The sequence below is a fragment of the Myodes glareolus genome, chromosome 22 (assembly GCF_982192425.1).
Source record: "Myodes glareolus chromosome 22, mMyoGla1.1, whole genome shotgun sequence".
NCBI lineage: Eukaryota > Metazoa > Chordata > Mammalia > Rodentia > Cricetidae > Myodes > Myodes glareolus.
The window spans coordinates 7,736,639-7,764,413 of NC_142047.1; the positions used below are offsets into that span (position 1 = coordinate 7,736,639).

The 27,775-nt window shown below is 40.8% G+C and overlaps 1 pseudogene across 1 annotated transcript; it reads left to right on the forward strand.

The window, feature by feature from the left end:
* The first annotated feature begins 4,516 nt into the window (after window positions 1-4,516).
* On the forward strand, window positions 4,517-26,155 carry LOC148118400 (SWI/SNF-related matrix-associated actin-dependent regulator of chromatin subfamily A member 5-like; annotated as a pseudogene). Its single transcript, XR_015736041.1, has 11 exons — window positions 4,517-5,111; window positions 7,528-7,602; window positions 8,860-9,025; window positions 11,513-11,613; window positions 15,158-15,258; window positions 16,234-16,413; window positions 17,789-17,944; window positions 18,027-18,158; window positions 19,876-19,943; window positions 22,678-22,787; window positions 25,765-26,155. The product of XR_015736041.1 is annotated as an SWI/SNF-related matrix-associated actin-dependent regulator of chromatin subfamily A member 5-like (transcript).
* The last annotated feature ends 1,620 nt before the right edge of the window (window positions 26,156-27,775 follow it).

The window sequence follows — 27,775 nt, forward strand, 5'->3', positions numbered from 1 at the left end:
GAGCTAAACCCCTAGTTCACCTGTCAATCATACCTCCATAAAAGTAGAAAAAGTAGATTTTTTACTACTACAACACATTTATTTTTTAAAAATGCAGGATTAGGGCCCAGTGAATGAAGGACTCACAAGCCTGCTCAGGGTTATTTGCACTGGGCAGGGAGGAGGAACCATTGGCAGTCGGGTACCATTATGGTGAGCCAATATGTATTGGTGTACAGGAGAGAGAGAAGGAGGGAGGGAGAGAGAAAGGGGGGCAGAATGGCTCATGTCCTGTGGAGAGAGGCAGATCTGAAGAGGCAAAGGCAGTAAGGAGCAAGATGATGTGGGTGACCTGCTTGCCCCCTTGGAAAATGTTGACATCTCTGTCTGGGGGGCCACGTCTTGGTCAATGGCCTGCAACAGCTGTGGTCTGTGTTGATGTCTGTGGTTCCTGTTATAACTGAAGCAAGTGAGGAGACCTGGAGTCTGGGGTGTCACACTGATGCCCAAGAGCCATGCCACTGCAGGGGCCACCCTGAACTACCAGGGGCCATGGAGGCTTCCAGGCCTGAGCTGCAGCTGAGGGTCATGTCTAGGTTCAGTCTTGCCGCAGCCAGGGTACGTGTTGATATCCACTGTGCCTGTTGCCATTGAGGGCTGAGCCACCACCTGGGGCCATGTTGGTGTCCACCCTGCCGCTGGAGCAATGCTGATCTGAGAGACCTGCACTGACATCTAGGGCCATAGTGACATCTTGGCCCACGCTGCTGCCAGGAACCATGTCTGGGTCCATGATCCCTGCTCCGTTGGTGTCTGTGTTGATGTCCATGGTCCATGTTGCCCCCAAAGGCCATAAGGATGTCTGAAGGAGCAAAACAAACTCCGTTTTGAAAATGAACTTCATTTTAGACAGGACCTAACTAGGGGTCTGGATTCAGTCCAGCAAAGTCATAAACATTCCCAAAAAACTGTGTCTGCCCTGGTCAAAGTGGCCTATCAGGGTACTCAGACGACATCTGTTTACATCTGCTTGCTTCAAACGTCCTTGTAGGTACCTGATTAACCACTGTTTGCCCCTGTGGTTAGCACAGGGTCAGCAGATGTCTGGAGGACGTAACGGGGGGGGGGCTGTTGCTATCCCCCTTAAATACTAATAGCCTAGCAGGAACCAACAGCTGAGTTTTACCTCACCTATAGCCAATTGTGATATAGGATAAGGAATTTTGTATTTTGTGGTTTTTGTCTTTATAAACCCCTTACAGGGGCTGGAGAGATGGCTCAGCAGTTAAGAGCACTGGCTGTCCTTCCAGAGGTCCCGAGTTCAATTTCCAGCAACCACATGGTGGTTCTCAACCATCTGTAATGAGATCTGGTGCCCTCTTCTGGCCTGTAGGCAGACATGCAGGCAGAATACTGTGTACAAAATAAATAAATAAATCTTTAAAAAAATAAAAATAAATAAACCCCTTACAATAGTAGACGGGGTCCTTCTCCCTTTATCTGCTGTGTCAGACTGTGAGGCAGAGGAAACGTACTAGCCCGTACTTAATAAACGAAACCTTGCTTTTGCATTTGGAAGTGTGGCTCTATGTGGTCTTCTTGGGGTCCTTGGACTCAGGCACAACAATGCCAGATTTGAAGTGTGGCTGCCAGCTGTGGCCATGTTGGGCTCCCAAGAATGTCATGCCGACCTGAGTGGCTTGTGTTGCTGGGCCTGTGGTGTCATCTGGGTCCCCAGCTACTGCTGAAGACCAGGGTCCACGACCCTACCACAGTCAGGAATTACACTGATGTCCATGGCTTCTCTTACCACGGAGAGCAGTGCAAATGCCCAGGGTCTGGGCAGACATCTGAGCCCATGGTGGTGACCGAAGGTCATGCTGCAACCAGGGCCATACAGGATGTGGGTGGCCTGAGCTGGTCCTGAGTTGCTGCCGATGGCCATGTCTGTGGCCCTACCATATCAGGGTCTAAGATGATTTCTGTAACTTGTTGCCACCAAAGGCTGTGAAGATGCCAGGGGTTTGTGTCAACACTTGGGGTCACATTGGTACCCGAGGGTCAGGCTGCCACAGGGGTCCTACAGATCGGGGTGGGGGGGAGGCCTGTACTGCCACTCAGGACCATAGGGATGTCTGAGCCCAAGGTATGGCCAGGGTTCACACCTGAGTTCGTGGCCCTACTGTGGCACCTGTTACCATTAAAGGCTGTGTGGCTACCTGGGATCTGGGCTGTTACCTGGGACCATGTTGGAATCCAGGGACTTTTATGCCTACATTACGGGGACCCTCAAAAAACCACCACAGAGATTGAATTCTATATGTAAAAGCAAAGAGCCTTTATTCAAGTTTGAATTGAACTCTCTGTGTGTCCAATGCATTGGTGTGACCAGAGAGCCTCGAGCTCAGCTGGAGTAGGGTTTTTGCTTTTTTGTTTTTTTAATAATAGCAGAGGTTGGGGTGAGGGATTTCAAAGGTTCAGTACCCCTGATTGACTGACATTTGTCTAGGGGTGACCTGATGAAAAGGGATGGGTGTGTGTTTAGACTAAGGGACATCAGGTGATCCTATCTATAATGGGTGAAATGTTAGGATTTCCTTTAGTTAGGTACTTTCCCCTTGGGTGGTCTGTTCCTGGTTGGTGCCAGGGTAGTCTCAGTTTCTGGTCTTTCCTGGAACAAGGTAATCTGAAACTCAGGCCTCTATGGAGTTTGTTGTGGCTGGGCTCAATCTGATAAGAGGCCTGCAATACCAACCTGGGCCATGGTGACAACTGGACCAAAGCTGCTGCTACTGGCCATGTCTGGGTTTGTGGCTTTGATGCCGCTGGGGTCTGCATTGATGTCTGTTGCCTGTGTTACCACAATGGCCCATGTGAACCATGTGTTTAACCATGTGTTGAACTGTGTGTTAAAGTACAAGGACTGTAGGCCTGGTGGTGGTGGTGAGCGCCTTGAATCCCAGCACTAGGGAGGCAGAGGCAGGTGGATCTCTGTGAGTTCAAGGCCGGCCAGCCTGGTCTACAGAGTTAGTTTTCCAGGACAGGCTTCAAAGCTACGGAGAAACCCTGTCTAAAAAAAAAAAAAGTCAGTGGCTGTGCTGAGTTGCTCCCAGCCCCTCACTGGCAGGTGGAGAGCTGTTTCCAACAGAAAGCTGACCCTGTCCTTTCCCCCACCCCTCATAGGAGATGGTTGTGCCCCCTACTTGAGAAAGTTCCCGCCCCAAAGGACATGGGAGACCTGGCTTCGCTCCCCACCTGAGGGTGACAGCCCCAGCAGCCCAGACTGATCAACTCAACTACCACCAAGGCCACCCAGGCACACATCCAGGGCTTTGAGTTGGCACTCCCCAACATCTACCCCATGGTCCTGGGGAACCATAGCCACAGGATCTCCATGACCCTGCAGCAACAGCAAGATACAGGAGAGGAGAATCCATGAGGGCCCACGGATGATGGTGCACCAAAGCCAGAGGCCTTGAACCTGACCAACAGCACATCACACAATGAACATTTGCAAGTAAAGCTGTCAAGACAAAAGGATCACACAGCAGCTCTCAGCGCCACCAAGAGGGATGAAGAGGTGATGGAGAGGTGGGAAAGATGGAGGATGCCTCACCACAGGCGAAATCAGTTTGGCTAGGGTTCAAACCCAGGGCTCACGCAACTCAAGCATTTCACCAACCGACCTACAACTCCAGCTTTCTGAAGTATTTCCAGAGCGTTTTGATTAGAGAATTACTAAACTAACAGTACAAACATTGGAACTTATTTTAAATTTGGAAGAGATTTGAAATTCGATATAATTTAACTCTTGAAGAGACTTCCTTTTTTCAACGTCGGCGGCCGTGGGGATTAAGATAACAATGACCTTGTATGCCTGGAAGTAGACGGGTGAGAAGGTAGGAGCAGACACAAGGCCTTACTTAGAGCCTCCATGTGTCCTAAGGCAGGAAACAGAAGCAGCACCAATAATTTTTCGAGACAGGATTTCTCTGCCACCAACTCCCAAGTAACAATTTTTCTTTTTTAATTTTTGAAACAGGGTCTCACTGTGTAGCTCTAGCTGTCCTGGAACTCACTCTATAGACCAGGCTGGCCTCGAATTCTCAGAGATCCACCCCTGACTCCCCCTGACAAACAGTTCTTAAGGCGACAAGAATGCGCATTTTGTTTTGATGCACACGGAAAAAAACACGCCATCATCTGTATCTGTCAGCGGCCATTCGTGCTCTCGGGGGTGACGTGTCTCCCCGCCGAATTCTGGAAGGGGACTCGGAGCTGCAACCGCAGGTCACTGTTTCCCTGGACGTCCGACGTCACTTAGCGTCACGCCCCCGAGGGGAGGTCAGCCCGGGCCTGGAGCCGCAGAGCCCTTACGGAGCGGCCCGCTCGCGTCACGCCGACGAGCCGAGACGCAAAACCCACGCCGCCCGGCTTCCCCGAGACCCCGCCCACCCTCCCTCCACAGCTCGCCGGAGGCCTGGAGGAAGCAGGGGGGGGGGGGACAAGGAGGAGCCGGCGCATGCGCTGTCGCGAGCCGGCCTGAGGGGGCGGAGGGGGACTAGCGCTCTTGCGACGGTAGGGCAGTCCCGGTGGTTGGAGAAGAGTCTCCTCCGGAGCAGAGAAGTCGAGGGAGTCCTCCAAGGACCTTTCGTTATCCTTTCCCCTTCCCTTAGCCCTCCGCCTCCTAAGTCAGCCCGCCCTGCCTGACCTCCGTGACCCCGCTGGCTCAGCCCACCTTGGTCTTCGTGATTCCCGCCGTGAAGTAAACGCCGGGGAGCGGAGCCGAGTGCGGCGGAAGAGGACTCCGGAGCGAGCGCCGCGGCGGGGCCGGCTCCGGTCGGTGGCTGAGCGGCCGCGCGTGAAAGCTTGCGGGCGGGTGTCGCTCCTCGGGGGCCCGGACGCCAGAGCCTCGCAGGCCCAGGCCGCTTCCCTCCGCAACGCGCCTGCCTGTGGCCGCGGTGGGTGACGCAGCCGGAACATGTCGTCGGCGGCCGAGCCTTCGCCACCCCCGCCTCCCGGGAGCGCGCCTTCCAAGGCCGCGGCGGCGGGCGCCGGCGGGAGCGGCAGTGGCAACGTAGGTGGCCCCGTCGTGTGCGGTGGGCGCGTGCCCAGCGGACGCGGAGATGGAGGTGAGCGAGGCGGAGGGCGCGCGGGGAGGGAGATGGATGCCAGGCTGGCGCCAGGTCTCCTTCACCTCGGCGTTTTCCCTCCGTGTAGCCAGCCTCGGCGGGCCGCGAGCGCTCCTAGCAAACACTTGCTCCTGATTACCGTGGCCGAGGGAAACGATGCTCCCCAGCGCTAGATGCCCCCCTAGACTCGCTCGGTTCCCTCCGATTTAGGACGAAACTTTGGGGAAGGGCGAGGGAGCTGCCCCTCCGAGTGGGATTCCCGGGGCGAGCGCAAGGTCTCCCAGCGTCGCACGCAGCAGGGGACTTGCGCCTCGAGGGCCCCATCCCGGTGCTGGCGGGGTCGGCGTCTGTCTGTTGTGGGCAGAGACAATGGCGAGAGCTGGGGGGCCAAGGGCGCAGCTGCTTCTGTGCAGCCAGGGCCCTGCTCCACCGGGAGGGGAGCGAGCGTGACAGGCGCAGCGCCTGTCCTGGATGGAGAGATGAATGAATGGGAACGTCGGGGGAGGGCGCCGGGCTGCTGGCCCAGCGCATTATCTTCTGCTAAGGTCCATTCCGACCGTTCGCTATTGAGCCACCTTCCGGGGTTCGAGTGGGCCAGATGATGATGACAATACTCGAAGTCGGGGGAGAGGGTGGAAAAATGGTGGCGCTGCCAGGGAGGTAGTTTGTAGTTCCAGGCCCAAGGCTTCTGAGACTTTCAGTCCTTAGGTTGGAAATAACACGGTAAAGATGAACGCTAGTGCAGCATTTCCCCTGTAAGGAAATGACAGTGCAGTATGATTCGCTTGGTGAAATAACGTGTTGTTAGTCCTGGAAATAACTTTTAGTGGAGAGGGGAGGTTATTAGTGTAATGCCACAATTTGAAGTGAATGAAGTTTCGTTTTCAAATGGATTTTATTCTGGGCGTTGTTGGCATAAGCCTTTTATCCCACCACTTCTGTGGCACTTGATCTACACCGTGAGTTCCAGGACAGCCAGGGATACACAGAGAAACCCTGTCTCAAAAAACAAAACAAAACAAAACAAAAAACAAGCAAAATTTCATATTTGATGCCCCTTAAGATTTTAAGCCGGTTGTGGTGGCGCACGCCGGTAGGATTTGCTGAAGGAGGCAGAGGCAGGTGGATCAAGGCCAGTTCAAGGCCAGCCTGGGCTACACATTTTTTTATAAAATAAAAAAAAAATTAAACGGTCTTTTGAATTTCTGAGACTGTTTAACTGGATTCTTGGATTTCTACTCAGAGTCTGGGCACCAATGACACTGAAGGAAATTATATTTACATGTGCAGTTCTCCCCGGGGAGGCGCACTTAGTTCACCATAGCTTTGCTAATTCTGTTTGTTGTAACTTGGAGTCACATTTCCCCTATAGGTGTTATTTCTATTTACGGGTCCTAAAGATGAGAATTTAAAACCCAGATGAAAATAATTTTTGAGTCGCTATAAGCGTGAATGTGATAACACCTGTGGTGTAAAATAAGTGGTATTTTTGTTCATCAGATGAGAAAACCGAGTCTTCTAGATAGAGCCTGGGGTAGAACTGTGATCTGGTTCTAGAAAGAGCCTTTTCTACACACCTTGCCCTGTGACATGTTTTTTTTTTTAAGGTTGACAATTTTACATATTGTAAAATATCAATAATTTCTGTTTTTCTCAATTTTATTCTTCACTCATTTTCTGTTCATCTTGTAGTTTTTATTGTCTTTGAAGACTATTACCTTCAGTCTGCTTTTCATTGACTTAACTGAAATTAGAATCAGAATTAGGTCTGTGTCAAGTCCACTTGCCTGATGTGTCTGATGACCTGAAATATGTTTTGTACTTAGAAAAAGAAGACATTGAATTTTAGAATTAATGTCTGCAATTGGAAAGCGCATACTATTGTAGGGTGTATTTTACCTCTAATGTGTAATGTAGACTAGGTTGGAGGTTTTGTCATTGCTTGTGGCATTTGACTGTCATTATGACTGTGTTTTGAGTGTATTTATTACTAACTAGGAGTCGGACTAAGAATATTCAATTAAGCTCCCTTTGTTTGGTAATGTTCTTGATAGGGGAAATCAGTGACTAATGCTGCCTTCCATGTGTACATTTGTGTAATAGCACAGTAGATAGATAGAAGTTTATGATAAAAAGGGAACATTGATGTTATCTTTATAATTTTTTTCCAAAAGATACAGATTTGCCCATATGGCTTGTCTAGAAAGTAATTTTGCTTTAGGGTGTTGTTGATAATACTTTAATCATGGCAGCAGTTTCTAATTGGGAAAAGTATTTTCCCTATAGTATTCTATTTCATCCTTATCAAGTTTCATGTCAGGTTATGTGACAGCCATTAAATTCCTAGGGAATATGGAATAAGAATATATTATTTAGTTGACAGTTCTTAAACAACTGTATTTTCTCTTCCTACCAGGAAGTGTTTGATGATTCATCACCTGGAAAGCAAAAAGAAGTTCAAGAACCAGATCCTACATATGAAGAAAAAATGGTATGTTCTAGATATGATGAACTTTTGTAAAAAGATTTTAAATGTATTCCTTGGTTTATGTATACAGGTGTCTCTAATTGTGCTGTAAAACATAACAAATTGTGGCTCTTTTTAAGATGAACATAACTTTAAGCTGATAGTACAGAGCACTTTTACCCACTATAGTTTAGATTGTGATACTAATATATTAATATATAGCTTCAGTCCTCTGACTAAAGTTTATTTCATTGCTGCTGATCTCACATGTATGTATTATTCCCTGAAAATATTTACCCTGAGAGAGCTTTTTTTTAAAAAAAAATGATCATAATTGACTTTCTTAAATTAAAGGTGTGTACTACCATACCTAACTTGTTTCTCTTTGTGTAAATAGATTATCATGTCTTTAAAACATCACTTATTGAAGGACTTGAGAGTTCATTATTAGTAAGCTTATTTTCAAGAACTTGTTTTCAAATAAGTTCACTCTCTGCATATGACAACAGGAAATATTCAAAGGGATAGCTAACAAATTTGAGACTGAAGAGATCCATCCAGAGGGGTCATTGTCAACAACTTTACCAACTGTTCTCCCTGCTGGCACATACTGTGATGTCATTTCTGGAGATAAAATTGATGGCAATTGCACCGGAATTAAAGTCTATGTTTCTGGTGATGGCACTGCACAATTTTCTATTAGTAACACGGCTGGGACCCATTTATTGCAATCTATGTTGAGTCAAAACTATAAAATTTAAAATAAATTCATACTGAGCATCCAAAAAAAGAAAGAAAGAAAAGTATTTGATAAGTGAATTTCAGACCTGGTACCCTTTTAAAATTTGGCATCAGGTTGAGTAATCAGTATGTTTTCTTCTGAATACATTCCCTTGTACAGTGTTTTTCTTGTTTGTTTTGTTTTTATGTTGTATTTGAAATCTTGTTACTGTTATATTATTAAAGGATAATGCACATAAAATGTTATTTTTGGAAATACGTGAATTCATTTTAGCATGTCTGTAGGCATGGTGTATTTTCTGTCATGCCCCTTTACAGCCATTCCTGCCCTTAGCCCACTCCCACTCTCATCTTTAAGTCACTAACTGCAGCTGATAGGTTCGTATGTTCAGCCTGTGCTTGTCTGTCACTTGTCTTCGGGAGTCACGGTCACCTGTGCTGCGTGTTCCAGTAGTTTGTTCATTTTGATTCTTTAATTCTTCTTGCAGGCATATGTAAATTATTTCTAAAGTTTAATAAAGTGTGTCTTAAATTTTGCAGCAAACTGACCGAACAAATAGATTTGAGTATTTACTAAAGCAGACAAAGCTGTTTGCACATTTCATTCAGCCTGCTGCTCAGAAGACTCCAACCTCACCCTTAAAGATGAAACGAGGGCGCCCACGGGTAAAAAGGATGGAAAACAGAATTTGCTCTCAGTTGGCGAGTGAGTAGTAGTTTTATATTTCATAGTTTAAACCAAATTTGCTTTTTAAATTATACCTTTTAAGGTTTTTATTTTATCTTCTGTGGCTTCACAGTTGTGGCCATCAGTGTCTCAGTATCTAAAAATATGTACAATGACTTACTTTAAACCATTAAATGCTTTCTTTGCTTTTATACCATTAAATGCTTTGTGAATTGTAACGGTCGTGTTGTACATGGAATTAAGATGTTAAACGCTCCTTAGAGGGGTTAAAAATGCAGAGGTTAAGTGTGTTAGTCACCATTACATAGAACTGCATGGTCTGCGCTTGGACTTGAATCTGATGTATATTCTTGTCTTCAAAAAAAACATAACTGCGTTGTTGAGGGTATTTTAGTATTTTGTGTTGGTCCCAGAGATTGAACTTAGGGCCTCATGCTTGCTGGATGAGCATCCTACCACCAGCTTATAGAATCCACCCAATTTTTTCACTTTTTAAAATTTTGAGACAGGGTTTTTCACTGAGTTGTCAGAGTTGGCCTCAAATAGGCCTCGGGGACTGAAGGTCTTTCTCTGTCGGTTCTCTTAAGCAGCTAGCATTGCAAGTGCGTATCCCCAGCCTTGGTAGTAAAGGCATTTGAGCTGATGTGTACACTATTTGTTTAAAATGTTTGCTGCATACTTAGCTGGCTGCTTATATGTTGAAGTGTCCCATGTGCCATCCTTCAGTATTTTTTGGTAATTCCTTGTACGTATTGAATATACAGATTTTTGAAGATTTTTGTGCTAGTATCTTAATATTTTAAGGGTGGTCTCTACTATAATTCCTGATGTGATAAATGAAGTATATAAATTATCATATGTAAGATTATTTTAAAGAGATTATATGTTTATCAATGTGAAAATTGCTACATGATTAGTTGAAACAGGAAAGTATGTTCATCTGGAGGGAATAAGCATCATATTAGTTTTATTTGGAATATTCTGTTGTTTCGGTATATTTTATTATTACCAATTATTTATATCCAAAATGCTATTTTTATATTTAAAAGTGAAATTCTTTTCAAACCAGGTGGCAGTGGTACAAGACTTTAATCCCAGCACTACGGAGGCAAATCTCTGAGTTCTAGAAAATGAGTTCTAGGAAAGCCAGAGCTACACAGAAACTCTGTCTCTAAAAACCAAAAAAAGAAAGAAAACATTTTAAGAGACAACTTTATACTGTAGATATATTTAAACTGTTCCAGATGTGAGCTCTTGCTAGCTATTTAAATATATCAACGTCCTGGAATTACTGTAATAAGCATTATTGTGTTGTGGGATAATCAGTATATGGTATGAAAAGAAATGCTTCTGCTCTTTGTCATTCTGTAAAATAGAGATGGTTCACAGGAAATGTACAGTAGGTTACTGAGTTTTGTTTCTTTACTGAATAGTGTCATTGGAAAATAAGATTGAAATTCTCTCTCTCTCTCTCTCTCTCTCTCTCTCTCTCTCTCTCTCTCTCTCTCTGCCAGTAGTCTTGTAAGCATCAAACCCCAGGCCTTGGCTACATTAGGCAAGCACTCTATCACAAAGAGATATATTTTTTAGTCCCATTTCTCTTTTTGGAGATGGGTTTGGGTGTGTATTTCTTGAGACATGTCAGTGCATAGCCCGGACTGGCCTCAAATTCAGTCTTTCTCTCCCTGGAATGTAGGAATTATTGCTGTGGCCAACTAACACCGGGCATTTGCTTCTCTCTGCCTCCTCAGTGCCTGGATTGCAAGTCCAGCTGCATTTTGCTTTTATTTTGATGGGGAGGTGGGTTTGAATTCATATCTTGTAAGGCAAGCACTTTGCTGACTAGTCTCCAAAGAAAGACTTTAGTCCTTATTTCTTTGCTTTAATCATAGTTATGATTTTAAAAGTGTCATTTCTAGAATTTTCCTCTTGGCAAAAAGACATGAAAAGACAAGTTACAAAATTTTTGGCTGTGTTTTGTGTGTGTGTGTGTGTGTGTGTGTGTGTATACATATATTCTTCAAATTGTTATCATGTTTATTAAATTCTTCTGTGTATTAATGTACTTAAATTTTTTTGTTTGATTCCTTCCTCCCTTTCCCCTTGAGACAAAGTTTCTCTCTGTAGCCCTGGCTGTCCTGGAACTCACTATATAGACCAGGCTGGTCCCAGATTTAGAGATTAGCCTGCCTCTTAATGTACATTTTATTCATAGTTTAGCTAGCCACATGAATATTTAGTATTTAAATTTACTAGCAAATTTTCTCCTCACTTTTTGGGCTCTTTCTGCTTTTTAACTTTTTATTTGTTTATTTATTTCCTTTAAATGTTTTGATGTACACATCAAACCTAGGACTTCTACTCATGCTAGACAAGTACTCTATCTCTGTGCTACATCTGTGGCTTTGGCTTAACTTAGACGCCTGTTAAGATTGTTGTGATAGCATCATTTGCTGTACTGAAATAAAACTCATTATTAGTCGATTTTTGTTTTCATTTTGACAGCTACCGACACCGTAGAACAGAGCAAGAGGAGGATGAAGAACTCTTAACAGAAAGCTCTAAAGCAACTAATGTGTGTACTCGATTTGAAGATTCTCCATCATGTATGTTAAATTCATTGAATCATATGATATACCCCCCCCCTTTTAAAACCGCCATGTGGCGAGCAGGTGCAGGCAGGCATGCGGGCTCTGGGAGCAACCAGTCCAGACAGAGACTGGTTGTGGGTCCCTGCAAGATCCCGGCATCAGACCCTGCAGTGGCTGGGGCAGCAGGCAGACACATTGCAGGCGGGCAGGAGACAGAGACATGGATAGACACAACATGTAGATTGAGGTTAAATATTTATTCAGGGAGTTATGGAGGGGAAAGGGAAAGGAGGGTAAGAGACAGAGAAGGGAAAACTGGGGTGGGGGGGATGTGCACACCTCAAGAGGGGACAGTGAGAGATCTAAGATTGTGGTGGCAGGGAGGGGCCGCAGGGAGTAGGCGTGGCTTGTCTCTTAAAGATACAAAAACCATAACATTCCCACCTCTTGATAATAATAAAAAGCAGGAGATTAGACACCACAGTTTGACGGAATTGGGGCGGCGAATTCTCAAGACTGCTTCCGGCTGATTTGTGGGCGTCGTCTTTGGGGGTGATTAACCCTGAGAAGGCTGGGTGTTTGGCCATATCCTGGCATAGCTGGTCTCTTTGCTCCCAACCGGTGTCTATGGCATGGAAATGTCTGGTGTCTCTCATCCTGTTTAAGGTATTGGCAGAACAAAGAACAAAGTTAAATTAAGGGAAATTAAAAAAAATTTTTTTTAGGACCAGGGAATTGAGGGGGATGTATCTGAGCTATTTAAGGTGGGTTCTTTAATTCGGGTCCCTGGAAGTCACAAGAACTCCTTGGGTTTGTGAAACAGAAGTTTTAGATACATAATGACTATGGCATATTTTTGTACAATGAAAAGTATTTTTTTTAAGACTATGTTAGGCAGCATAAGAGAGAAATTTGATTTGAAATTTATTTGGTGAGGTAACCTGGCAAAACTGTCAGAGATCTTTGAAAAGGATAAGATTTTAAATTGAGTTACTGATTAAAAATGACAGAGAACTTACTTGGTTGGCATCCAGAGCTACTCATTTTTGGGTCCTCCATGGTCGTTGAAGGTTGCACTTGAACCTTTGCTGTTTAGTGCCAGGCCTTCCAGGCTCCAGAAGACCCTGTGGGCTAAGAAATCTGTAGGAAGACAGACCTACCTTGACCTGAGCAGCTAGGCTGTCGATTCGAGTGATTCTGTCCACGTCTTGAGGTCTTTAGTTTAGATGAAAGGCAGTTTAGCCCAATGGTCAGCCCTCTGCAGTCGAAGTGAACTGCAATCGACATTGTTCTGTGGCCATTTGTCTTCTGTCTTTGGAGGAGAAAAGAGTGCTGATGGGAGCCAAACCACCAATTTTATGATTTAAAAATGCTGCTGGGTCCCTGTCAGCAGTAGGCAGGCAGCAGACTTTGGGAGCAGCCAGTCCCAAGGCAGAGACAACTGTGAGTCTCCGCAAGATCCCCGTGTGGCGGCAGACACATGGCAGGCGGGCAGGAGACAGAGACATGTATAGACACGACATGTAGAGTGAGATTGAAATATTTATTCAGGGGGTTATGGAGGGGAAAGGGAAAGGGGGGGAGAGAGAAGAGAAGGAGAAGGAGAAGGAGAGAGGGGCCGCTGGGAGTAGGCGTGACTTGCCTCTTAAAGAGACAAACCATACCCCCCCTCCACTTCCCAGGTAGTGTTTCTCTGTAACAGCTCTGACTGTCCTGGAACAGTCAAATAACAACAACAAAAGGCTGGCCTCTAATTCACAGAGATACACCTGCCTCTGCTTCACAAGTGCTGAGGTTAAAGGTGCCACTACTACCTGGCTGAATCATTTAATTTTTTTTTTTATTTTGAAAGGGGTTGATATTTGAATTTGCTTTACTGATAATTTATAAACTCTTCTTAATCTTGGATAGCTATAGGCTGTGAAAGGGGTTGATATTTGAATTTGCTTTACTGATAATTTATAAACTCTTCGTAATCTTGGATAGCTATAGGCTGTGAATAATTTAGGTTTGTTTGCTCTGAGGTATTAACATATCGACTGGGCTTAGAGCTGCGAGTCTCATAGCATTTGCAAAGCCTTGGCTTTGATCCCTAAAGCTGAGAGAGGATAGTGTGTGCTATATTTCAGAAGTGTGTGAAAATGCTCTTTATTTACATGTTGCAAGGTACATATAAAATGAAATGATTTTGCCTCGTGTTTTTCCCAAATAAGAAAACTACTCTGTAAGCGGGGGGGGGGGGGGGGGGGGGGGATCAAGAAGAAAATTTATTTGCTGATGTTTTCACATAAATTAATCATTTTTGAAATGTAGTAGAGTTTTTCAATAAGAAAATTTTTAGCCAGGTTAGTTTTACTTGTACACATCTTGATTTCTGATAGGATTAGAGGCTTCTGAAATCTTTACTGGATTTACAGGAACTGCAGCTCCTGTTCAGATGAGTATTCAGTGTGAACAATAGCAGAATTCTGGTTAAACTCTAATGTTAAGGAGTTACTCACTCTCACTTTGCTTTTCCCCTTTGTCTTATGAAGCACCCAGCTTCTATTTTTTTTTTTTTTTTTTTTGAGGCAGGGTTTCTCCAGGCTGTTCTGGAAATCACTGTGTAGACCAGGCTGGCCTTGAACTCACAGAGATCTGCCTCTCCGGTGCTGGGATTAAAGGCAGGCAGGCCACTACCTGCCTGACTTCTACTTTTCAAATCAAGCTAGAGGCTAGAGACCTTGTCTGACAAGGTAGAAAGGAAATTTAGATTACTTTTTTTTCACATTCATTCATTATACCTAGTGTATCCTCTCCTGGTTGATTAGCTTTTCTTTTCTTTCTTTCTTTCTTTCTTTCTTTTTTTAAGATTTATTTATTGTGTATACAACATTCTGCCATACAACATGGTTCCTCTATGGTGCCAGAAGACGGCACCAGATCTCAGTATAGATGGCTGTGAGCCACGATGTGATTGTTGGGAATTGAAATCAGGACCTCTGGAAGAGCAGCCCAGTGTGCTCTTAACCTCTGAGCCTTCGCTCCAGTCCCAGCTTTTCATACTTAAGCAGTGATTTATCCGGGAAGTAAAACAAGTAATATATACTAAAAGACATAAAAAGACATAAAAGACATAAAGATCTCTCAGAAAAAGAACTTAAAAAATTAGGAAGGGTGGACTTGGAGAAAGAATTCTCTGTTTTTATTCTACTGTGAGAACCTCTCTCTGATCTTTAAGAAGAACAAAAACATTTAGTTATAAACATTGTGCTAGCATTAAAAAGAGAGGTACAGAGGCCAGAGTGTGGTTTAACATTGGTTGGGTGATTTGGATGAGGACTCTGATCCCAACAGTCATAGTTCATTATCAGTTATTTGTATCCAGCTTCTCCTGCTTCAGTTCAGATTTAATAGGCTACTTTTAATGATTTTAACCTTTCAGAATCCCCATAATACATGTGTCTTGAAAAGAAAAAGACACCTATAGGTCCCAGGTAAACCTCTAGAATAAGATAAAAGGAACCTGACCTGTTTTGTATTTCTTGTGTTTAAATTGAACTTGCTTTGTTGTTCTTAGATGTAAAATGGGGTAAACTGAGAGATTATCAGGTCCGAGGATTGAATTGGCTCATCTCTCTGTATGAAAATGGCATCAGTGGTATCCTTGCAGATAAAATGGTATGTATTTGGTTATTTTGAAGTTTGAATTTTTTTTTTGCTTTTGTAACTTAAAATAGGTTGACATTAAATTTATAGCAATCAGAACAGTTTTGTTGATTACAACTAATTTTTTCTCGAAGTGTTATAAGCAACTTGCCTTAGCTGCATAAATGATGTCTTCACATGTGAAGAAGTATAATCTTGCTGGGCGTGGTGGTGCATGCCTTTAATCTCAGCACTCAGGAGGCACAGGCAATGGGGATGTCTGTGGACTCAAGGCCAGCCAGGTCTACAAGAGCTAGTTCTAGGACAGGCTTCAAAGCTACCTAGAAACCCTGTCATGAGTCCCCCCGCTGTCAAGAATTGCGTGCTATTTATTTATTTATTTATTTATTTATTTATTTATTTTGAGGCAGGGTTTCTCTGTATAACCTTGACTATCCTGGAGCACAGTGTGTAGACCATAGTGGCCTGGAACTCACAGAAATCCACCTGCCTCTGCCTTCCAAGTGCTGGGATTAAAGATGTGCACCACCACTTGCAGCTTCTTTAGTTTTGTAGTGAAGTAATTTGGCTGTTTCTCTTGAGTTTTATGAACAGTTTATAGAGCTCTAGTTCATAAAACATATCTTCTGTTCATTACTTGCTAGTTATGTAGTAAATATTTTTACCCTTCTCAGTTGTTTTAAACAATTGGTTGGAGAAAGTAAGGAGTCAAAAGAGTTATTCACTTCTGCCTCTGATAGTTTGGTAATATCCCATTTTCTGAGCCTTGGAGGGGTGATGTTGATACCTTCTTTTACAGACTTATGTGACCTCACTCTGTTAACTTTCATGCACATTAAGCTCTTGTCATGTTGTCCCAGATGTAGCATTTCTTTTAAATCTTCTGTATATGATGGGGGTGGCTATAAGTATGGAAAGCATTTCCAATGGCCAATTTAATTGATGTGATTAATTGATTTAATGTTTAATTATGATGAATTTTTTCAGGGTTTGGGAAAGACACTTCAAACAATTTCTCTCCTTGGGTACATGAAACACTATAGAAACATTCCTGGTCCTCACATGGTTTTGGTTCCCAAGTCTACATTGCACAACTGGATGAGTGAATTCAAGAGATGGGTGCCAACACTTAGATCTGTTTGCTTGATAGGAGATAAAGAGCAACGAGTAAGTTTTTATACCATAAAGATGAAATAGCTGGAGAAGGGATAATGAAGAAAGGGAAAGGGTCTTCACAAACTGTAGTGATTTCTAACTGTAATACTGCTTTTGTGGTTAAGAATTTTATGAGAAGGCTTTAAAAACTATAGAAAGCTCTAAGAATTTAATTTATTTTCAGTTTGTTTCTCCCTTTGGAAGTGATTTTATAAAGTGTCTATTTGTGTCTATTTGGAATTATTAGCATGTTTAAGAAGGTTTGAATGTGTCAAGATTAAAAATTTGAGGGACCAGATTTCTAGATTAGGGTACAATGGTAATAGTTATAGAATAGTAATTGTTAAATTTAAGTAGTATCAATTCTAGCAGTTTTAGATGTTATGATACGAATATGAGTTAAAATATTGATTTCTTAGCCATACCCTTTTGGGACAAAGTCATGGAAATAAGGAAGCTATTAAGAATAAAGAACTTGGCTGGGTGGTGGTGGCGGTGCACACCTTTAATCCTAGCACGTGGGAGGCAAGGCAGGTAGATCTCAATGTTTGAGGTCAGCCTGGATTACAGAGTGAGTTCTAGGACAGCTAGGGCTACACAGAGAGACCCTATCTCATAAAACAAGCAAAAAAATAAAAGAGAGAGAGAACATAAATTTGGAAATTAGAGATAATGGATTGCATTCATTGATTAAATGATTGTACTAAATAATTTTGGTGCTTCACTAGATAGATTAATTTTTTAAGATTATATTTATGAGTGCTTTGCCTGGATGTATATCTCTATACCAGGCACATGCTTCTGAGGCCAGAAATGGGTGTCACGTTCCTGAAACTAGAGATATGGATGGTTCTGAGCCACCGTGTGGGTGCTGGGTTGTGAACCTGGGTCCTCTGTAAGAACAGCAAGTGCTCTTAACCACTGAGCTGTCTCTTCTTACTAAGTTGCTTTTTATTTAGGGGACTCAATTACTTCTTTGACTTTTACTTTCATATACTTTCATATCTATATCTATAAAATGAGAATAATAATGTGTTAATACATATACAAATCAAAGGAATGAAACTTTACTAACAACTGTCAGTCTTTTTGTTATAAATCCTGTTTTCTAAGAATATAGAGACCTAGCGATGTCTTGTGGAAAGACATTTTAAAGAGTAGGCTTCTGAGTTTTTGTGATTCACTTCAACTTTGTGAAATTAAGTTAAAACTGACGTTAAACTGGTTAATGAGGTAATTTTAGTGGTAGGAAAGCTGGCTTTAAGTGCTTATTTAATAATAGTTACACTGTTTAATAGTCTCAGTCCTTTTTCTGTATTAAATTGCTTGTTGGTAAGTTTAATGTATAATTGCATTGAGTGATGTAATTTTTTCTGTTGCTTCACAGACTGCATTTGTCAGGGATGTTTTATTACCAGGAGAGTGAGATGTGTGTGTCACATCTTATGAAATGCTCATTAAAGAGAAGTCTGTGTTCAAAAAGTTTAACTGGAGATACTTAGTTATAGATGAAGCTCACAGGCTAAAAAATGAAAAATCTAAGGTAATTTGATACTCAATCTGAACATTTTTGTATCTAAGGGCTTGATTCAGAATGTTCTAACAATGGGCTTTGTTTCTTTCAGTTGTCAGAAATAGTGAGGGAATTCAAGACTACAAATCGACTGTTGCTAACTGGGACGCCTCTTCAGAACAACTTGCACGAGCTCTGGTCCCTTCTGAATTTTCTCTTACCGGATGTGTTTAATTCAGCTGATGTAAGCATCTCTTTGTGGTTAATAATATTTTTGGTTAATGCCTTATAGTTTAATAATAGCACTGTTTGAGGTGGTCTTAATTTTTTTTACACTAGCCTGTTACTAACCTACTAAGTTGATCATGTATTAAGAATTCACTTTTGAGCCTTGACTTTAATCTCATTTCCCATTAGTTTCTACAATTGGAATGGCATATTCTTAACTCCTGTTTGGCAATCAGGGCTGCTTAATTTTACCTCAGAGTTTCTAGGTTAACTGCTTGTTTTAAAAGCATTCCCAAGTATCTTTGTATATTTCACACATTGTGTTTTACCATTCAGAGATGTCCTTCAGATGTGAAGGAAGGGATCGTTTAACCCTCCGTCATAGTTTCTCTTCCAGCTGCTGTGATAAAATACTCTGACAGAGACAAGGGAGGAAGGGTTTATTCTGGCCCACAGTTCAGGATACATCCTGTTACGGTTGAAGGTGCTGGCAGTAGCTGACCATACATCGTTCACATTCAGAGAACAGAGTGTGATAAATGTATCCTAGTGTTCTGCTCCTCTTCTCCATTCTGAGCAGTCCAAGATCCCCAGCCCAGGAATGGTCACACAGTTGGATAGAGCTTCCTACACTAATTGACATACTCAAGACATATCTGGGAGGTCCATTGCTGGGCTCGTTCTAAACTCTCAAGTTGGCAATGGAGAGTAAGCATCACTCGTGTTTTTCGTTGTGATATATTAACTTAGTCTTTACGTCTATCAGTTATTTACATAATAGAATGATGGTAGTAGTGGCTAACTGTTCATTGTACTAGGGAAAATAATTTATTTAACTATAGTCTGTGCTGCTAGTAATCACAGCTGTCAAACCAGTGTTCAATTCTGGACGATTGTTCCTATGTCTGGAATGGGTGGGGAGAGCTTTGTAGACATCCATGTTAATACATTTATATAAATAAGCTGTATAAAGGTTTTAATTTTGATTTGTTCTATTAAGGGTTATTTTAGAAAGAGAAATTTGGATTTTTGTTTGTTTTTTGATTTTTCAAGACAGGGTTTCTCTATGTAGCTTTGAAGCATGTCCTGGGACTCTCTCTATAGACCAGGCTGGCCTCAAACTCACAGAGATCATCCTGCCTCTGCCTCCCAAATGCTGTGATTAAAAGCCTGTACCATCACTGCCCGGCTCAGATTTGAAAGTTTTAATTATAAATATTTTGATGTTTCTGAGACAATTTTAAGATAATTGGTTTTTCTTGCTAGGCTAATATTTATTTCTGCTAAAGCTCTCAGTTATATAATAGAGATTATAAGATGTTTGCTTAACATGGCAAATTATAATAGATATTTTCAAGATATTTGATAAGGAAATTGTCCTTATTCAGATCTTATCTAAATAGTAATGAAATGCTTTTAATGTCAGTTTCACTTTGAAACCTTGAGTCGTGTATTAATTATTTCTGTAAACTAGCTTTCAGACTCTTCATTGTTAGTCTGTATTTGCGGAAAAAATGCTTAAGAGATAATAGGATTCAGCTACTTGTCCTGGCGCTAGTAGTAAACATGATACTTGGAAAACAATGGCTCGAACTAAATTATTTGTGTGTCTGTGTGTGGCTCAAAACTCACATACCATGCTAATTCTAGAAATCATTTTACATCTGTTGCTATAGGGCATTTGTGGTTAATACTGTTTTTGACCTTAAGATGTTTTTTGTTTGTTGATCTAGGACTTTGATTCCTGGTGGATACAAATAATTGCCTTGGGGATCAAAAGCTTGTTGAGAGGCTTCATATGGTATGTATGGTTAGAGCATATTTTTAACTGGTGAAAAATATGTAAGTCACTTGTTTTAGTGCTTTCAGAGTATAATACAGAATTATTTGAATTTAAAATTTACTGTTTGAAATGACATTAGGGAGATGACGTGTGATGGTTTTAGTGTTAGAGTCTAGGATGTACTTTTAATGTAATGTAGAAGAAAGGAATCTCTTAATCCACGGGGAAGGGCACTTTTGGCTATCAGGACCAAACAAGACATTGTGACCGTAACCTACAAGTCCCTTCATGACATTACATTAGGGCTTTTCAACATCTCTTGACATTTTGGTTTGGATAATATGTAAGGGATAGGAGAAGAGAAGGCTGTACTGTGTGCTGGATATCATTTAACAACATCCCTAACATTTTGTTCTTGCTGCCATTTGTGACAACAAGCATACCTATAAATAATAAAAAAAGTTCCCCAGCAGATAGTTACACCCTGCTCACCTCTCCCTACATCCCAAGCTTTTCAGAACACTCCAGCTTTAATTTTACTTTTACATAAATTTTCTGGAAACATTTGACTAATTCCACTTATCCTTTCATCATTGTTTTTATTGTATTTAGAATTTCTGATTTCTTTTTACGCAGCCTAAGACTTGTATCTACTACCTTCTTTATTGACCATCTAGGCTGAGACTGGACTGGGTACTTTGTGTGTTCATTCCATCTTTAGTCATTTGAGCATCGTAAGACTCTGTATAGGAACTGAAGTGTTTGCCCTGATGGAGCGTAAGCATAACGACTGGAAACATGGTTATACACTTTGTACAGTACCTGGTTTCAGTGGCTGTTTTCCTTCTTTCCATCTTCTCTTTCTCCTGTTCTCCTCCCCTTTTCTTTTCTGCCTTTTCCCTGTTCTGTTGTGTTGAGACATGATCTTGTTATGCAACCATGGCTGACCTTAAACTAGGTAATCCTCCTGCCACAGCCTCCCAAGTGTTGGGATTATAGGCATGAGCCCTTATGCTAGGTTGACCTTTTTTTCCTTTATACATTTATTATGCTTTTAAATTCTTGTGCATGAGATTTTTTGTTAAGTATATCTGAGAGTAGTGATAGTGTCCTTGGACCTTTAATTCAGAGAGCAGTCAAGCAGTTAACTACTGTTTAGATTTTTTTTTTTACTCAAAGGATTGAAAGTCTTGAAAGGTTAGAGTATTAATAAAATCTGAGTGATGAAAAATGAGACAGAAATTTGATTCTTTTCTACCTTTCCCCCTCATCCCCTTCATTTCATGGCTTCCCTTTAAGTAAATATCTGAGTACGTGGAGGTTTAACAAACTACAGCACCTAGGCAACCGACCCAAAAGTAGTTTTGGCATCTTCGTTAATTTTTCTCAGAATAATCTGAAATGCTTTATCAACTCAAGGAAGGAGAGAAATGATTTCTTTACTTTGTCCTGCCCTTGTGTTCTGAAATCCCCACTGTAGTGACTGTGGCTTTGTAATGGGAGGGGCACTCAGAAGTCAGCCTGGGAGGCTGGTAACGTGGCTCAAGGGAACAGAAAGGTGTTTGTTTTGGAGGCCTTGTGAGTGGCCCCAATTAAATCCCTGGCAACCACACCAAGGTGGTTGTCTTTAACTTCCACATGTGTGCTGTAGCATGTACATCATACACATATACACGTGTACAATAATACATTTTTTAAAGCTCAGCCTAGATATTCTTAGGAATGATTTGTCAGTTATGTAACACTACAAAACCAGTTCCTTACTCTTGACAAACTTCTGCCTTAATAACTTGCATTTTAAAATTTCAGAGTTTGTGAGTGGTGATTTCTTCACTGATCCCCCCTCCCCCCGGGTTTATCTAGCTGCATTTAGCTGGACAGATTTAGAACAGCCAAGTGGGACTGGAAGTCTTCTTGTCTTGGCAATGGCTGGTGCTTGATTGGGCGTCGATTAGCTTTATTGTCTACTGTAATTTGGTACAAGTTGCTGGTCTTTTTACCCATTTCAAATTTGTGATATAGTCAGTATTTATATAAGCTAATAAAACTAGTACAGAGAAGGTATAAAAATAATTTTTAGTTTTATTGTCGTTACAATTTACATTTTATAAAAAGAAAAGAACTACTTTGAAACCTGGATACCAATCATAAACATTGAATGAAAAAAGTTACAGATGGTAAAAGTTACAAGTGGTAATGTAGAGATAATTTTTTGCATAAAATTAAAAATAAGAGGTGAAACTGATTTGTGTTATTTAAAAAGTAAGAATATTGCTTACTGTTAGGAAAGGACTGGGGGAGACTTAAGGATTTGTTAACTTGCTAGAGACTGAATTGAACTGGGTATTTTATAGTTGCCACATTTACTGCATCTGTAGCAGGTAACTATTTAAAAGCTAGCCATATAGCTCTTAATCAGTGTTGAACAGTGTGTGTGCAAGTCTCTTATTTTTAAACTAGCATGATTTAGCAATGTTGAAAATAGTTTTAAAACCTACCATTCTCCTAGTGTTTAATGAGAATATACCAAGTATTATATAAATGCTTACATATAGTATAAATAATGAAATTGTATTGCTGCCCTTTAATAATGTAATAGTAATAAATTATGTATTTGGAACAAGGAAATCTTAAAAATAATTGCTATTCAAAGAAGTTTCTTTTCCGTATATTTGGTACATAATTATAAGATTTTGGAGTAATACCAATGTTGCACATAAGGTTATCTTTTTCTTTTTGCCCTTTCTCTAAGGTTTTGCGTCCATTCCTCCTTCGTCGAATTAAAGCTGATGTTGAAAAGAGTTTGCCTCCAAAGAAAGAAGTAAAACTCTATGTAGGTCTTAGCAAAATGCAAAGGGAATGGTATGTATTCCGAGACGCTTGGCAATACTGTGTTTCCCAGATTTTCATTTTATAGTCTTTTGTGTCTTATGGAATTTCTGTTTACTGCATTAAGCTTAACCTGTTGATGCAGTGCTCGTTAAAAGGTGGCAGGAGGCGGATCAGCACAGCAGTCTGGCTTGTAGGGTGGTTTTTGCTCCCCATGGATTTTCTGGCGGTGGTCTTTCCTTCTCTGTTTTATTTCACCCAAGTGATTAAAAACTAGAAATTTAATTTAGTTATCCTAACATTGAGCAGAATGTTTCTATAAATTTCCCCCAAAGTTCACTTAAAAACTGAGTCATGGGGCTAGAGAAATGTTTCAGTGGATAAGAACACTGGCTCTTCTAGAGGACCCAAATTCAGTCCCCAGCACTCACGTGATGGCTTACAGCTTCTTTAACTCCAGTTCCAGGGACTCCAACACCCTCACCCAGACACATGTGAAAGCGAAACACCAGTGCATGTAAAATAAAAATAAATGAAAGAAATTAAGAAACTGAGTCATAGTTTCTATACTTAAAAAGTACATTTTTCTGTCTAGTCAGAGCTAATAAAATTAAGTAAGATCCATGATGCGAAAAGAACAAAAAATGGCTCAGAATGTAGTTCAGATGGGAGTGTTCATCTAACATGCACAAAGTCTTGGGTTCAGTCCTCATCACCACATAAACTAGGTGTAATGGTGGACAGCACTGGCAAGGCAGAGGTACAATGTCACTGTGGCTATGTGAGTTTGAGACTAGCCTGAGATACCCTTTCAGATATGCACATACAAAAATGTATGTATGTACACATACATATACTTAAGAATATGTAAAATTTATATTGGTTGTGTGAATGTTTTGCCTTGCATGTATATCTATTTGCCATTTTTGTGCCCTATCCCTGTGGAGATAGGAAGAGAGTTACAGACAGCTGTGAGCCACTATGGGTGCTGGGAATTGAGTGTGGATCCTCTGCAAAAGTAACCAATGGACTTAACCTCTGAACCACCTCTCTAGTCCCTGTAGATGTAAACCTTAATGTTTTTAATCCATAAAACTACACGTATTTAGTCTAAAATACTTTTTTCTCCTAAAATTTTAAGAAATATAAAATATCTTTATGAAATGATTGTAATGATACCTGGTAGTTTCAATATTTTCATAGGACAAAATTTAAAAGTTCAAAATACATTAGTCTTTAGGGATTTTTTGGCATTTAATTATTTGTGTGCATGTACACGTGTATGTACGTTTTCATGTTAATGGTTTGTATGTGAAGGTCAGAGGACTTGTACAATTTGGCTCCCCTTACCATGTAGGTTCTGTGGGTCTGCTCAGGTTGGTTACCAAGCTTTGGTGGCAAGTGTCTTTACACTACGGAGCCATCTTACTATCCCCACATTAGTTTTCCTTTTTTAGAGCTTTACAGACAGGTGCAGTGTAAACACTAGAAACTTGTGACTGACTTTGTTAAATGCATTTATCATCATTTCACATGTATGGAAGGTACACAGACCATTACCCTCTCACCGCAGTTACTCTCCCATTGAGCCCCTTTCCAACATGACTTTCCCTTTGGTAGAGCACATACCATGAACTCAGTGCAAGGAGACTATAGGAAAAGATGGTGTAGCTTTAGAATATGTACTATAAGCATAGTGCTCACGGGTGGACATAAGTAACCTGCTATTTTACTGTTCTTACCATGCTTTTGGATTGTATTCGTGAGGAGCTAGAGTTACAAAAGGATAATTACAGATCTAGGCAAGTTATCTAAAAGAACTCCACTGTGGAAGATGAGCTATTTTCTGTGTCCTTAGGACTTTAGAAAGGAGCATACTAGGTTTGCTCTCTCTGTGTGTGTGTGTGTGTGTGTGTGTGTGTGTGTGTGTGTGTGTGTGTGTGTATAATAGAACTAAGTGAGTTGATGTCAGAGGTGAACAGATGCTAATAAATGTGTGGACTTCCCATCAGTCAGAATTGTAATAAAGTCTGCTATCAGTGACACTTTACTAAACATTGCTTTAGGTTCATTCTAGTTACTTTGTTTAGAACATTCAGTTTGACTGAGGCTTTATTTTGTTACACATGATTGCTTCTTGCTGCAAGGTAATTTCTAAATTCTTATAAGTTATTAATGGCTTGGTATGGTTTGATCTGAAAGTATAGCTATAGTTCACAAACATTCCTTTCTCTGTGTATGTATATGTGGAAATCATAGCACATCATTTTTAATGTCATCATCATGCCTTAACCTCAGGATCCTTTCTCCTTTCTTAGATCTTAATTTTCTTACTTAAATATTGCACTAGCTGCCCAGTATATGGCACAGTCAGATATCATTTAATGGTGGAATAAGTTCTTAGAAATGCATTGTTAGGCATTTTTTCCTCATTGTCAAATGCCTTAGAGTATTTTTACTCTGGTATCTGTAAGTGAATAATTTCATGTGACAGCTATTGTATATGCAGTCTGTTGACTGGACTATTTCATATCAATAATTCATGTAATTGAGTAAAATGAGTAAATTTTTTGTTGAGAAAATACTGTATACTAAAATCATGTTTAGCACATTTTTTTCTTTTTTTAAAGCTCAATTACATGAAAATGTATCACACTAACTTTATTAAAGGGCATAAATGTGAACATATTGCTATAGACTATAAAAACAAAAACAAAAAGTTACAGATGATAAGTAACCATACCTCAGGAATTGATGTTGTACGCCAGCTGCATAGTTTCTAGATAGCATAATGATCCATCATATTCTGAGTTCTTATTCATTGTTCTTTGTTTTGTTGTTGTACAAACATGTGATATTTTGTAGGTCTGTGTTGTACCTATTTATTCCCTAGATCATTGGGAGCAAGTTTCAGACAATGATTTTTCAAATTATTCTTAAGTATTTTGTGATTGGGCTGGCTAAGGGGATTAAATATGCAAAGGGCTAGGCATTAAACTATTTTTAATAGGTATACTCGGATTTTAATGAAGGATATAGACATATTAAACTCAGCAGGGAAGATGGACAAAATGAGGTTATTGAACATTTAGATGCAGTTGAGGAAATGCTGCAATCATCGATATCTCTTTGATGGAGCTGAACCTGGTCCACCTTATACAACAGATATGCATCTAGTTACCAACAGTGGCAAAATGGTGGTGTTAGACGAGCTGCTCCCTAAATTAAAAGAACAAGGTATCTATGTTACTGGCATTAAATTGAAAAGAAACAAAATCTTTAGGAAAAAGAAATCTAATATTAAGAAGACAAAAACACAACACTTTGAAGTGTCTGTTATGACAGTTTTTAAAGTTGAAGTGTTGGACACCGAATCTTCTTCCCCTATTTTTAGTCCTTAATTCTTCATTGGTAAATTCTCAAAGTAGCTACCATTCACTTTATGTAGCTTTCCTAGAAATTTAATCTTTTCATCATGAGCTACCAGGAATGCTTTTCCTGCATACACATTTCCCAGATCCTTTTTTTAGAAAGTTACGTTGGACATACTTGGGGTTTTTGGACCCTTCTTTCCTCTTGCCCCATGTTGAGTGCCAGATACCTGGGTGCTCTGTGTACTATGGATTGGTTGAAGAAAGAAGGCACTTCAAGATGAAATTTTTTATTTTTGTTTTTCAAAACAGGGTTTCTCAGTATAGCCCTGGCAGTCCTGATATTCGCACTGTAGACCAGGCTGGCCTTGAACTCACAAGGATCTGCCTGCCTCTGCCTCCTGAGTGCTAAGATTAAAGGTGCATGCCACCATTGTCCTGCCCAAGATGAAATCTTCAGGCCTGCATGGCAGTAGGAGGGACCAACCACTTTGATTTACTAACCCCCCCGAACAGTCATGCAAAGGTGTATTTATTGATTGTTAAACAACTATTTCCTCATACCAAGGTCTCTAATCTAATTTCCATGTCTTACTGAAGGAGAATTCTAGATAAATTGAAATATCTCATTCATTATAGCATTTTGTATATCAGCGTTATAAGATAATTATTAGTAAATGAAATGATTTTTGTAGTATCAAGAGCATAGTGAGCTTTCAAATTCCTTCAGTTGTGCTTACAGGGTATAACATTTGAAGGAAATATTGTTGTACAAATAGATGGACCTTGATAATGATAGCCAAAAACAACATTGTGGTTGTTAGTGAATTGGCTTTCTTTTTTTTTGTAATTTTTTTATGGAAATAGCTGAGTAATTAAAGACTCCCGTGGTAGGTAAAAGGGACAGGAACTTGAGAGGCCATTAAATGTTGATGAGAATTACATTGAACTCTAAGGACGTAGAGACTGAAACGCTCTTATACATTAGTCTGTCAGCCTCATTATTGAGTTAGGCTCCTACCATAATCAAGTGCTCTCAACAATTCCTTTGTCATATATTTTTTTAAATATTTATTTATTTATTTATTATGTATACAATATTTTGTCTGTGTGTCTGTCTGCAGGCCAGAAGAGGGCATCAGATATCAGTTCAGATGGTTGTGAGCCACCATGTGGTTGCTGGGAATCGAACTCAGGACCTTTGTAAGAGCAGGCAATGCTCTTAACCACTGAGCCATCTCTCCAGCCCCCTTTGTCATATATTTTGCTGAAGATGTTCTGTACCTGGCTTGTGAGAAAACCAGTAGAATAATTTGAGTTGTGGCAGATAAGTGAAGGACCTCTTCTGATACAAATGTCAGGCACACATTTGTGTTCTATTGAGTTAAAAGGTTTTCATAATTAGAAATGTATTAGGGACTTCAGGGGTGTGGGTAACTCAAGAGATCATGTTTAAAGAAAGGTGGTGGAGTGCTGTAAGACTTCTTTTAATATATACGAGGTAATAGACTAATGATTCAGTCTCCTAAATCAGTTTACCTTAGCTTGCTGTACACGTCACTTTTTTGTGTGTGTGTGTGCCTTGATGGAAGGTGGAGAATGGCTGACCTGGGTATTTACTAATGCCATTTTTATCCTTTAATATCCTAT